The following is a 14776-nucleotide window of genomic DNA, read 5'->3' on the forward strand; positions in this document are numbered from 1 at the left end:
AACTTAGTGCGATGTGCATGGGCTATCATGACACGCCTTAGTTTTTGATGATAGAATAAATCATTCGATTTATTAATGGGACTCGTGTGCGGACAATAGTGCTTAGATATTATATGGAAGGAATATGCGATGTTATGTTACGAGCAATGAGCATAACAGTAGAGAGTGACATACCCGTTTGTAGCTTTAGTCGTAATTGAAATGTATTAGCTCTGGAATTATAAATTTGACATGGTTCACTTTAGTCTCTGGTGGTGTTAAGAACTAAGCTACTCTGTTACCTAGTATGTTGTGTTTAAGGCATCTTTGCTTAGAATTTTGTTGCTACGTCGATAGACAGTAACAACATTGTTAGTTCCTCCCACCTTTCGTCACATTTCCTTAGATAAGAGTAATATCAAGAGCTTTTGCTCTTCCCAGATTAAGGAATCAAACAATTGCCAAAGTTACTAGCAACAAAGAAACAAAATTTTCTTAGTGGAGAAGCTTGGTGACACCATATATTGTTGAGGATTAGGTACACTATGCTTTGCTAATTGGGATATATCATGATTCACGAGAGCGAGAGCCGAGAGGCCGGCACAAGTGGACCACAATATATGTAGTGGTGGATTTTCTAGCTGTTCAATAGAATTAGGAAGCCACTAGTGATTAGTCATTTGGGTATCAATTAGTGGTGGTAGGGCGACCAAAGAAGTGAGGCTGTGCCCTAGTGGGGTAAAGAACCAACCGGCCGGAGTCGGAAAATAAGTTGGATGTCTGTGTTTGGGGGCCTTTTTAGCTCCTCCACTTATAAGCACCAGCCTTTTTGGTGTTTGGTAAATTGCCCCTCAACCTGCTTTTTCGAGAAGTAGGGGCTTTTTCTTTTGAAAAACAGAAGCTAGGCCTAACCTCTTTTTTGAAGTAGAAGCAGCGATATTCATTGTACCGGTGGTCAATGTAGATGAATGATTCTTTCAAAATTCCAACTTATATCTTCATTGAAGAAATTACACACAGCCATGAAAACCCTAGCCTATTGTGAGAAGACATGCCGCTCTTCTCTTCATGCACAGACGCACTATTCTCTCTGTCTTCTCCCTTAACTCTCTCTCTCATTCTGGATCATTGGCATCACCAACTTCGGTCGTGGGTCTTGGGCCTATGCAGTGGCAGAACCAGGATCAAATTCCTGTCTAGGCTAATTAGAAGGGCACAATATTTTTTTTTTTTTTTTTTTTGAGGTTTGGAACCCAGTGGGAGGCTCATCCTCACGCCTTTATTATTTTGGATCAAAACATACAACGGAGGGGACATAAAATCAAACCCCGTAAATTAAAAACTACAAGTATACATTTGTTGTAAAACAACAATAAACTAACTAAATCGTACCCTCCGAGATCTACTCACTTCAAACTCAGTAATTACAGAATCATTATCAATGTTATTAGCAAATTTTTGTAGATACCATGACAAAAGATTTTTGTACCTCTTGGGTTTCCGGTGATCCGTCATTATATTCAATACCTATAATATATTATATAGATACCACCATTAGAATTATATATATATATATATATATACACACACACACACACACACACATACATTTCAGACATAACGCAACTACAACTAATTATACATTATTATTAGTTACTAACTAGCAGCAGACTTTAATGTCTAATGGATTTAATATGTGCCTCCTTAACATATATATAATTCTAATCTAATAATTTTTTAGTCAAAAAAAAATAATTAGATAAGAGCTCTGAGAGAGAGAGAAAAAGGTCGGCGGCGGCTCAACAAAGATTTTCTCTCGTCCGGCGGCGGCTATGGCATTCGGGATGGCCTTTTGGCCTCACCAATGACGCGTGATCTACTGCCGGACTGGACCTGATGGCTAACATCCCGGAGGCTCTGGTGTGGGTTTGCTCGAAGGTCTTTGCAGGTGGTTTTTGGCTCATGATCGACGGAATTTCTCTGGGATGCGTGCGGTGTAGTTATGGTGGATCTCGGTTTGCAGATCGACGGCGTTGCAGCTGTTGAGGAGCGCTGGGTCGTGGCGGTCTCGACTTCGGCGGCGGCGTGGAATCGTGGAGCGATGGGTCGTGGCGGGGTTCTGTGGCGGTGTTTGCATCGGGATTGCCGAAATCCTGCCGGAGCGGGCGTGGGCATGGTGGTGGCTGAGGACTCCTATGCTTGTTGCACGGGTTTGGAGATGGAAGTATGGTCTGGGCCAATCGTGGCCTGTTGGGCTTCAGTAGGCCTGCTATTGGAGCTCCTTGGGACAAAAATTTGATGGGCTAGGGTTTTGCTCTAAGCCCATCCCTATGTTTTTAGTTCGTCTAATTACAACAAATTCCTTGTATTTTCAGGGACCTATGCACTTTTTTTTTTGTGCCTATTTACTATGACTGTTCATAGTTCATAGGCTCGCTAAATAAGTGAGCGCTGGTTGTCTAATGGGTTGTGCTAGCATACCACGTCCTAAACTTGTCCTTGGTATGGCAAGGGAAGGTATGTATCCGTGCCATTCTGGCTTGAGTATGAATGAAATTGATGTTTGGTTTGGTTCAAAAATATATAATTCTAATGGGTTTGTGAAAGGAACACTCATTAATTAAATAAGACAGGCTAAAGAATATAAAATTAGTAACACTAACCAGATGGAAATGACATCAACAGCAATCTCAGTATTGTGCATAAACCCAATCACTATCACCAAAACTCAAAATTCTCCAATCTGCAACACAAAATGCACATCTTTAAATAAAAAATAATCACAACATAGTAAACATCAGTCGGTAATTCTAACATAAAAAACATCACCACATCAAAAACATCACCACATCAGTTGGTAATTCTAACATAAAAAACATCACCACATCAGTGCATCACTTTATCGGTCTATCCATCCACCAAGGCACCGACTGAGTGACTGACTGTGATCCATCCACCATGACCGACCAGGCGACCAATCCGACCATGATTAACAGATCAAGAATCAAGATCCTCAGGCCTCACTCCTCAACTAACCACCGGGCACCGGGTTCTCTCTCTCTCTCTCAGTCTCTCAGTCTCTCTTTCTCTATCTCCCTCAGTCCCTCTCTCCAGTCTCCCCCAAACCTCAATTTATACACAATAACACAAAAGCCCAACTCAGAAGATTTGAGATTTCTAGGATTTCAGTTACCACAAACAGAATCGGCAACTGGGAAAAGCAGATCAAGAAGAAGAAGTGACCGACCAGGCTGAACAGAGATGTATCACAATTCACAAATTCAAAACAGGGGAGATCGATAGGTTTAGAGCTTCATACCTTTGTTTGAGACTTGAGTTGTTTCAATCGATTAAGCCTAACCGGAGTCCGGATAACCTCCATGCCTCCATCGAAACACTAGAGAGTAGAGACAGTGAGGACTTTGGTCTTTGGATGTGTGAGGCTGTCTGCTGCTGTGGGAGGACTTTGGATGCGTGAGGCTCAGAGGCTGTCTGCTGCTGCTGCTGTGGGCTGGGAGCTGGGATACACGCGATGACGCGAATCAAACCTCTAATTTTTTTTATTTTTTTCTTTGGGCTGGTATGGGCTGAAGTATATATACTTAAGGGTTTTTAGCCAAAAATGTTGTCTAGGCTTCAGCCCATAAAGCCTTCAAAGTAGTTCCGCCCCTGGGCCTATGGGAGTGGTGTTTGGATTCATATTTGGGATCTAAAGGAATTGAGTTGGGTGTTGTGTTTTGGAATTTGAGTTCTTTGATTCTTTGGTTATAGTTTGGTGGAAGATTGCTCCCTATTGACTTTAGATTTTGCATGGAATATGCATGGTTAGTCATACTACTGGTTATATTGATGAAAGATTACCATCAATTTCATGTACATTATTTATGTGAAACATGCATGTATCATTAGTTATAATTCCAACATTATAAAAGGTTATGGGTTTGATTCTCACTGACATATGTAAATGTGAGGTGGACTAAGAGTTTTCTTTAAAAAAAAAAAAAGTTACTTTTTTCATTGCCCATCTTATGTCTAGTGCTCTTCTTCGACGTGATCTTGCATCCAGTAATATCCTAGCTATTTTTTTTAATGTATTTTTGCATCCATTATTATTATTATTATTTTTTTTTTGGGGGGTTTGGGGGGGAATATGTATATCAGATCCTATCCAGAGCGGAGCTCTGCTTTGAAATTAACGTGTGAAGTTCGAGTTTTGGGTCACTTTTCGGTCGGATATCCACATCTCGACCGTTCAGTTTTTAGGTACTAGTGTATAGATCATCCCTGCAAATTTTCAGCTAAAATGATGATCGTTAAGGCATTGATAACTGCCTTAAAGCTAGTATGGTTCAGGTTGACAGATTCAGTCTGTCCATTGGTTTAAGCGAGTTAGATACCTTAACGATCAACAATTTGGCTGAAAATTTGCAGAGATGATCTATACACTAGTACCTAAAAACTGGAATGGTCGAGATGTGGATATGCGACCGAAAAGTGACCAAAAACTCGAACTTCACACGTTAATTTCAAAGCGGAGCTCCGCTCTGGATAATATATATATATATATATATGATCCTGTTCAAGACCGGAGGTAGGAGAGAAGTGAATAAAAGCTTCTTTTTTTTTGGGGCCGTGACCACTTACCCAATTTTAGGCTAAAAATAGCCCACTTACTCCACTAAGAGTTTTTTAACCTCATTTACCCAATCCAACAGTGTTTGACAGTATTGCCCTCATTTTAATTTATAAATTACACTCATATCTATCTCTCTCTCTCATCCCTCCGATCTGCGTTTTCTCCCTCCTCTCTCTCTCTCTCTCTCCCCCCCAACGTGCCCGTTGCCGCGCTCCACAGAGGCCGGAGACGACGCCACAGAGGCCGGACAACGCCGCATAGGCCGAAGACGACGCCTCAGAGGCCGCAGATCGAGGACTCTGTTGAGATCGGAAGGCGACGAGCACTGTCGATTTCGGCGATCTGGGCTTTCCGGTCTGCGGCGCCGATTGGAGAAGCAGCATCCACTCCTGAAGACGACAAAACAGCTTTGGTAGGCCTACCTCGCCGGAGTCCAACACCTGGTAGGCGAGAAACGCGTCCGGTCTTGATGTGGGTGCCTAGATCATTTTTCTGGGTGCCCAAATTAGTTTTTTTTTTAAAGTAAAATAAGGGGCAGAAGGAAAGAAAAAAGAAAAAAAAAATGTTTTGAATGTCAATTGGAGGCCAATAGAGAGAAGTTAAATGTCTATTGGGGGCAATAGACGTCTAAAAATCACATTACTAGGGGACAATAATATTTCTATTGCCCCCCCATAGTACACTACAATTCCACTCTATAAACACAAATAAACGTATCAGCTATCAAAAACATAATTCCCACAAATAATAACATAGAGTCAATAGATTATTATTGGGGGGGCAATAATATGATTACTGGGGGGCAATAAATTCATACGCCGGAATCTCGACACCAGTCCGGTAGCCGGATTCCGGTCACCGGTCGCCGGATTTCGGTCACTGGTCGCCGGATTCCGGTCACCGGTTTGCGGCCGGCCACTAGTCACTGGAGTCGGGCAAGGTGGAGGATGATTTCTCCCTCTAAGTGAGAAAGAAGGAGAGGGCAAAAAAGTCCCAAAAATTAATAAAAAAGAATTAATTGGGTATTAGGGAAATAATCTCTTAGAGTGTTTTGGGTAAACGGGGTTAAAAAACAGTTAGTGGAGCAAGTGGGCAATTTTTAAGCAGAAATTGGGTAAATGATCATTTTCCCGTTTTTTTTTCGCAAGCCAGAAAGAAGATTCACTGAGAGAGCGCGAAGATGAAAAAGAGCAGAACATATCCGATGATAATGAGAGAGAGTACTAGGACTGGCTAGAGGGAATTGTTCAGATGTGTGTGTGTAGAGAGAGAGAGAGAGAGAGAGAGAGAGTAAATGTGTACTAAACACTAGATAAAGAGACAATTTATTAGATTTTCCAAGGTCTTACTTCACGCAATAAGGTTAGAAAACAATTTCATATGTTCAACTTCATAGATAAACTCATTAATCAACAATCAAAACATTTACATTTATACAATATATTGAGCATTGAAATTAATATGGCATATACTTAGCCATAATATCAACTCGTACAATTGATGATTTCTTATAGCTCTATAGAAGCTCTAGATAAGTTCATAATTTTGCTAAAGTTAGAATACGTTGCAACATTAAAAAATGAAAGAAAGAATATGTTGCAACTGTTTTAGAGAAACAGTAATTGAGAGAGAATTGCTGTGTATACTCATTGATAATAGGGGTCTCTTTATATAGAGGATTACAATGCATAGAATCTTAATCATACAAGGAAAGTAATCGTACATTGAATAGAAATCTAGATCCTTCTAATTTAACCCTATTACCACTAGGTCAAGTAACCTAGAGTTTGGGCCAAACACATAAATGAGATTTCCTTAAACACTCCCCCTTGTGTTGCCCAAACGCAGTGCTTCTCTCGTTGCCTCATTAAAAACCTTGCCGAGTAACAAAAATCCAGTGGGACAAAAATAACCTCGGTCGAAGGGGAAAAAGAGCACAACACACCATTCACGTTTCGAGACCATACATGTAGACATCTCCCCCTAATGTCTGCATCTCCCCCTGATGACTACGGTCATGGGAGTTCGGATAACTTCCGCAAACGATGCTACCAACATGTTTCTCGAAAGTGGAATTTAGGCAATGACTCAGTGAGCAAGTCTGCCACACTGTCCTCAGATTGAACCTAGTTCACTTTGATCTTGAGGAGAGTCTGTTGTTGCTGATTATGACAGGACCCGCCCCGAATTTCACCCTGAAATCCGAAGTGGACCTGCGGGGCCCACCTTAGAAGAAATTTTGCCAAAAATTAGGCAGAACTTCCCCTAAAGTGGACAACCCAAAACCTGTAGAAAGAGAATTTACACTTCTAAATCACCCATCCTTATTCTCCTGGAGCCACCCTGCTCCCCCAAACAACATCAACCAAAATCACAACACACAATTCTCGACTTAACAACCTTAATTCCGCAGGTAATCAGAGCAATTCTAATAGAAAGGTAAATGAGGAAAACCTAATTCAAGGCAATCGCGGAAGCCATACTGTTGACTATGCCTCGACTCCATGTACGCCCGACCTCAACTAATTTCTCCTGCACACTGGGCATTTGAAACCGAAGGGCCCATGGGAAAGTACATAAAAACGTTAGCGTGAGTGGACAAAAATAAACAATTTAAAACCAAATGTATTTTATACTTTCCCACATTTATTTCTTTAAAAATCCCGATGCATGCAACAATTTAAAGAAACACAACTTTAGTTCAGCTCAAGAAAACCGACTAGCCCCGCTAGCCACAACCAAGCAAAGAGGAAAGAACTCTGATACTCAAGAAAATAAGACCAGCCCCGCTGGTTAAGGGAATCAGACTAGACCCCGCTAGCCCAGCAATAATATAATGAGTAGGGGAAGATGATAGCCATACGAATAAGCCACTCAGGCTTGGGTGATAGCCTCCCAGGCTAAAGAACTCCCATAACTCCCGTAATATACCCTTACGCCACTAAGTGTAGCGATAGGATACTGGGCTACAAAATTACTGTCACAGAGACAGTAACTTGCGCCACAAAGGCGGAAGGGCTACGGTGATCCCATCACCGCGCCACAAAGGCGGAAAATCAATGCTAGCATGATAAAATCACCCCTCAGTATGGCACAGGGAAACATAACCGAAAACCAAGTAAATCCATAAATACATAAGGCTTCCCCAACTCTCGCAAATGAATTTCCAACGACGTGTCCCACACGCCAAGAGTATCATCATGATTCGAAACAAAACCAATTCCAAAATCATCATCGAGGCATTCCCAATGCCAAAACCGAAAGTCGATAAACAACCAAGAAATAATTCCATCGAAATCTCATTTCGAAAATCTTTCAGAGATCTCAAATCGGTGAATGAAAAATAAATATGAAATTCCGGAAATCACCTCGGAAAAGAATTCATTGAAAATCACAATATCAGAATTTCAAATAATAATTATAATCAATTTCTGAAAATCAATTCATATTCTCAAAAACAACTCATAAATCCAAATCCGAGCATAATAAGTTCATATCCGAAACTCATGAAAAATCAATGTCAAATTATAATCCAAGACAAAATATCATGCTCGATAAATAAAACGATAATTAAATAAACCAATAATTTCAAAATAAATGCATGCATCATTTACTTAAAAACAAAAGTCCACTCACAGTACTATTCTGACGATCACGTATACGAGTTCCTTCATCGAGCCAGGGCTCGGTACGACATCCTGTACACGATTATATTCCGTGAATAATTATTCAACAATTTAATATAATTCCTAAACTCAATTCCTCATAAATTACATCTCCCATTCTCCTCGGATTCAGCCCAAATGATACCACTAATACCAATTCGTTAATTTAAAGGTTCCAAAGCAGAACCGAGAGATATCCGACGGTCGGATTCTCGTAATTTAATAATCGAAACCCTAAACTTCAAAAATTCATAATTAATTCCAAGCTTCTCCAAAATTCACCAAACTTCACATACAAGCTCTATGATAATTATAGAATTTAACTAGCCAAAAATTTAAATTAAAAAGCTACCCTAGCCACCGCTACCGCCGCCCACAGTGGCGGCGCCGCCGCCACCGCCACCATCTCCGATGGCCACCAAAATTTGGCAGTAGCACCTTCTCAACACACCCATTAATTCTTTCAACTGTGACCAAGTTAGAAAATGAGCGGAAGTACCTCAACAATTAAAGGGAAGTTTGAACCCAAAATTGTGAATAGTAACTCGGAATTTCAAACCTTCGATTCGACCTCCACACTGAAAATCGTGGCTCAAGGCTAGGGGCAACATGATCCTTGGAAAAAACCGCTCCTTCGACGCCTGTTTGGTGGCCGGAGATGGCCGGAATCGCCGGAAATCGACGAAAATCCCAAACTGCTACAGTAAAGTTTCACGGGCCGATGCCTCGTTTTCCGGCCAAACCGCCGTGAGCTACCACCACCGGTGCCAAGAGGGGGCGGAGACGAGTCCAAAGATGCTTGCTTTTCGTCGTCAGGTGGCCGGAGGAGGAAGAAGGCCGGAGTTGCAGGCGAGAGGGAGAAAGAGCGACAGTTCGGGGAGAAGAGAGAAAACGCGGGGAAGGGGAGAGAGAAAAGAAATTACCCAGCAACAGTAAATTTTCAAATTTATACTTTCTACCAATGAACAGTAACTTTACTATTTCGCTTGTAACTTTCGCATACGAACTCCGATTTTTACGCACCACATATGCACGCGCTCGGTTTAACGTCCTCTACGACTTCCATGAAGAACATTTTCCCAAATTTTGACCCGAACAAAAAGTCAACTTTTAGGGCCACTAAAGTTGCTGAAAAAGAGTAAAAGTAAAACAAATTACCGTTTACTGTCCAAATGACTAGTAAACCGGTGAATTTGGGTTCGGGACGTTACAGATTATCCTTGGTGTTGTCGCTTTTGATGTAGCCTTGCTTCATTTGTGTAGGCTTATTTGTGGTAGACTTCAAACCACAACTTTTCGAACATGCGTAATTGTGGATCTAATCCATATACATTCACGAACCACTTCGTGAAGAGAAATGATCTCTGCATTGTTCGAAGATATAGCTAGCGACTAGGGTGTATTTCTGTAGACCTCCAGGATATCACTGTCTTTACCCACGGTGAACAATTAACCAGTTTGGGAATGACCTTTGTATGGGTCAGAGAGATACCCAATATCAGCAAAAACCTTCCAAAACACATGTCGTTTTGGGATGGGGATAATGGACGCAGGCCAGTGTTGGCGGCGTTCCTGGTGTGTGATGGGTTTGAAACCATCGTCTCTCTGTAGGGATAGAACAAGCCCATATCAATCGTACATTTCAAGTATCGAAAGATATCTTTTACATCAATCTAATGACGTCGCGTTGGCGCAGAGCTATATCTTAGCTAACAAGTTCATGGTAAATGAGATGTCCGGTCTTGTGCATTGAGCTAGGTACAATAATGTGCCTATTGTACTTAACTAGGGCATTTATGCCCCTAGAGCATCTTCGTCATCATCCTTCGAACGAAGAGGATCATTTTCAGGATCAAGACTACAGACGATCATGGGGGTGCTTGAAGGTTTGACCTTGTCAAAATGCCTAAGCATCTATCAACACAATGCTCATGTTCCAAACCGAGACATAATCGTGTTCTCCCAAAATCCTTCATCTCAAACTCGGATTTTATGTGTTCAGCGGTTTCCCTTAACTTTTTAAGGGCTTCCAATGAAGATCATGTCCAACATGAACCGCGAATAGAATCCGAAACTTCTTATGGAAACGCGCGGGCATATCCCTTCCCAATCAAGTAGTCACTTTAGTGAGCGTTTCAACCTCTTTGTAAAACGCGCTTCGTGGTCTAGAGCCACTTGACTTGGGTAAATGAAGTTCACCATGAACCTTCATGTATATTCCGTATCTAGATCCCCATAGAGATACATATTGACCACATTTGTAAGCTGCATAATCAGTTATTCGGAAACTACCAAACTGACAGGGTAGTGGAGTGCAATGACATCTATTATGAGAGAATATGTCTCATCATAGTCGATTCCAGGGCGTTTTGTGAGAAGCCTTGCGCCATAAGGCGAGATTGCCATCTCTTTTTCTCATCACACTTTCTAACGAAGACCCATTAGTCAACAGGTTTTATGTCATGAGGTGTTGGCATCACTGGCTCGAGAACCTTCCTCTTCGTTAGAGAATCCAACTTAACCTGGATCACATCTTTCCATTTAGGCCAAATCTCTCTACATTGGCATTCATTCATCAACGGAGCGTGGTTCGATATCATTTGACTCAACAAACTCATGCGCAACGAAATGCGCAACTACATCATCAATTATGATGGAGTTTCTATCCCACGTCTCATGTACACTAGTGTAATTTTCAAAGAGCTCTATATTCTCAGGAATAGGTTCTGACGTTGAGGCGTCCCCCAACGATAACCATAACCCGGAAGATACTCATGTGACGGATTTTGAGTGTCGATGATCAAAGGATTGCAATGTGCCAAAGTATCCTTCGAAACCCACGGGCCTCCCATGCATCCTAGCTGGGGCCATGGCCTGTAACGCCAAAGTGCCACTCTCTATGGCGTTGGCGCCATGCCTACCCCCGTGTAGGGTGACGTTACGTCCTCTCGTAGGGACGTTCTTCCTTGCAGGCATGTTTGCAGCATATTTGTGTGATCTCGTCACTTTAGTAGGGATCGAGATGAGACATAATGGGGACAGACCACGACAATTCCTATCGTTCCTGCTGAACATCTGTGTTCTTATCTCCCCCTAACGATGGGAAGATTGTCTCATCAAAGTGACATCCGCAAATCTAGCGGTAAGGAAATCGCCTAGCAAGAGCATGAAGTGGCGGACGATTGTTGGAGTCTCAAATCCAACGTAGTTGCCCATTCGTCTGTGAGGACCCATAATAGAGCGCTGTGGTGGCGCAATTGGTACATAAATGGCACACCCAAAGATGCGTAAGTACGATACTTGTACCCAGTCACTAGCTGTAACGCAGAGGTAGATTGAGTGGCGGTGGGTCGTAGACGAATTAGCATAGCTGCATGCGATATTGCATCACCCCAAGCGGATATAAGGAAATTGGTGCGCATTACCAATGTCCGGACTACCATCATGGTTGTTTAATTCCGCAAGACCATTTAGGTGTGTTCATGGGAATATGATGTCCAACATCAGTCCCAATACAATAACTATCGAAAGTCTTCGATGTAAACTCTCTAGTATCGTCAAGTCCAATTGACGAAATTAGGATGATCCGGGGAGTGAGCCCGTTGTCATGTGATATTTGCTAGGAGTGTAGCATAAGCAGCATTTACAAGTGGACAATGGCACAACACGTGACCAATGTGTTTGCGTGTCAACCAATATCATAAGATATTTAAACGTCCGCAAGTTGGTTGAATTAGCCCACAGAATCCTCACGGATGCTATGTAAGAACATAATGAGTATTTTCATATCCTTTGCATAGGATGGTCTCAGTCCTAATTTCCCTAAGTAATGGGCTTTGTTAAACGAGCGAGAGGCTTTAGAAGCAACCAATGAGAATTTTGGTTAGCCTTGAGCGTCTGAAACGCTATTTTGAAGCAAGTTGGTGATTGCAGCATCACCTGGGGCGCCATCACCATGATGGACACCATCCATGCCGTCATGGATAGGGACTACGCCAGCCCTAGGCAGCAGTGTCGGTCACACTTAGTCTAGGAATCAACTTTTGATTCATGCTTCATTTCGCTCGAGAGAAAAGATGTCTGTGTGAAGTCTTTTGTAGAAGGATCATCATATCATGACTAGGATGATCTATCCTGTCGTGACAAAGCCAATATGTGTCTAAATTCAAGAGATATTCTCTCATAACTTTTATTGGATTAATAGCTCGAATAGTGACATAAAGTCCACTAGAGAGACACATAAACTTCTCTAAGACGCGCCTTCGTTCACAATCATTAGAGGTATTGCAAAAGAACTCATCTCCGTTCTCTACATGCGATTTCACATGGAATATGTTGGCTATTCATAGGTGCGATTGGCACTAGGAGCGTAGAGAGTTTCTGTGACAATTAAGGTGCCATTTGGCAAGTGGAACTTGGGCTATTCCATGTCCTTGAATTAATACTGATGGCCCAGCCATCGTAGTCACAAAGTCATATGCTCAGAATAAAAATGGAGTCATAATGAAAAGAACTCGAAATTTTATTCATAAGCCAACAGAGTACATCATTGTCGAATCTAATCCAAATGCTAGCTAATGCAAAACAATGGTAGTCGTCTAACTTCTTTCGGTAATTCCAAAATAAATGTGACCAGGTGAGTAGAGAGATGTCGGTGGAGCAAGGCTCGCTTAAGTACCACTAATTTCAGAATCTTCCTAGACATCACACTTACTTTGGGTGAGCCTACTTTGAAGAAAGACTAAACCTTTGAAGAAAGACTAAACCATTGGCATTTACTAAAAAGTATATGGCAATTGCCTATTACATCTCTTGGAAAAATAAAGACTTATACAGAATTGGCGATCTATTGATCCCAGCCAGATTTGTAGTCTTCAACCCTTCACTCTAGATCATCTTCTTGATCTTCTTGTTCCACATAGTGAGCTTCTTTTGCTTCACAATATGCTTTGTAGGCGGTGACAATTTCTTCACGAGCTCTACAAATGTGTGCCCAATGATCAGACACTCCACATCAAGAACATACATCTCTTTGCTCAAACTCCATTGATTGAGGCGCTTTGAAAGCGTCATTTAGATGGCTCTTAGTGTTGGTGGCGCCACCAACATGGCCAGAGGCGTTGCCTTCCTCTCTCTTTCCACATTTACCTCTTCGGTTCCTTGTTCGCCTATTTTGGCGGTTACCTTCCCAAGTAGAGCGATTATATGGACCAGAACGTCTAGAAGTATCCCTAAGATTAGGGTTTCGCTCTTGGCGCGGCGCCCTCTCTTAGAGGCGCGACTATAATTGGATTCCGGAATATGCTCTGCTTCCACGGATCTCGAATTATAGTTCTTCACAAGGATGTTGTCATGCTTTTCAGCAACATTCATAGCTCCAATGAGCTCATGAAACCTTGTGATTCGATCTGCAGTAACATCGATTCGATAGTTCTTAGCAACCATCAATGCAAAGATGGGGAATGTAGAGAGAGTCTTCTCAATCAACATCGCATCTGTGATCTCTTTACCACAGAATTCCATTAAGGATTTAATGTGAAGTGCTTTCAAGTTGTAGTCAAGAACTGACTTGAAATCACAAAAGCGGAGGCTATGCCATCTCACTTCTAGGTCAGGAAGCAGGGAGTCACGGACGTTGCCAAATCTTTCTTTGAGTGAGACCCACAGCCTTCTGGGGTATTCTTCATTCATATACTCGTACTGGAGCGAATCATCCATATGACGAGTCATTAGGATGATGGCTTTCGCCTTATTTGCCTGTAAGGCTGCTCTATTTGCTTCCAAAGCTTGAGCTTGCTCAATAGTTAGCACGTCCTGGCTAGGCTCGAGAATCGTATCCAGGATTCCATCGGCCTTGAGATGTTGGTGGACATCACGAACCCACCTGTGATATACAGAGCTAGTTGTTCCCAATGGAGCAAAGTCCAATTTGTTCAGGTTACTCATCCTGAAAGAGAATAAGAAATTAGGGTTAGTTTCGGAGCATGAAAGGCTACCATGAAAGCATATAAAATTTCTTAGCGTAGTTGCTTCCAAGAAATTAGGAATTTCCGAGTGTAGTCGCTTCCAAGAAATTCGATTCCAAGAGGGGTTGGATTAGATCGAAACAATGATGTATGTGGTCGATCGCTTTCTTTTCAACAAACTCTAAGTTTGGAGGACTCTACAAGCTCCAAGCTTGGAGTGAGCACGAACCCCCATAATTCGGCTATTGGTCTCCCTTATGAAGAAGAAAGAGGGGTAGAAGAGGGGAGGTTGCAAGTCCCCGAGAAAAGAAGAAAAGAATGAAAAACTTCAAAAACAGGAACTTTTAGAAAAGTTTACCTCGTTGGATTGCAGAGCGAGCTTCAGTCTTAGGCAAACAGACTAGAGAGATGGTCGCGGGGGTTTTGCGGGGTCGCAGTTGTGTCGCGGGAGAGTTTGCGGGCGCATCGCGGGATTGTCTCGAGGTCGCTGTAGGTATGCCACGAGGATGCTGCAGGGATGCCGCGATACC

The sequence above is a fragment of the Rosa rugosa genome, chromosome 1 (genome assembly GCF_958449725.1).
Source record: "Rosa rugosa chromosome 1, drRosRugo1.1, whole genome shotgun sequence".
Classification (NCBI taxonomy): Eukaryota; Viridiplantae; Streptophyta; class Magnoliopsida; order Rosales; family Rosaceae; genus Rosa; species Rosa rugosa.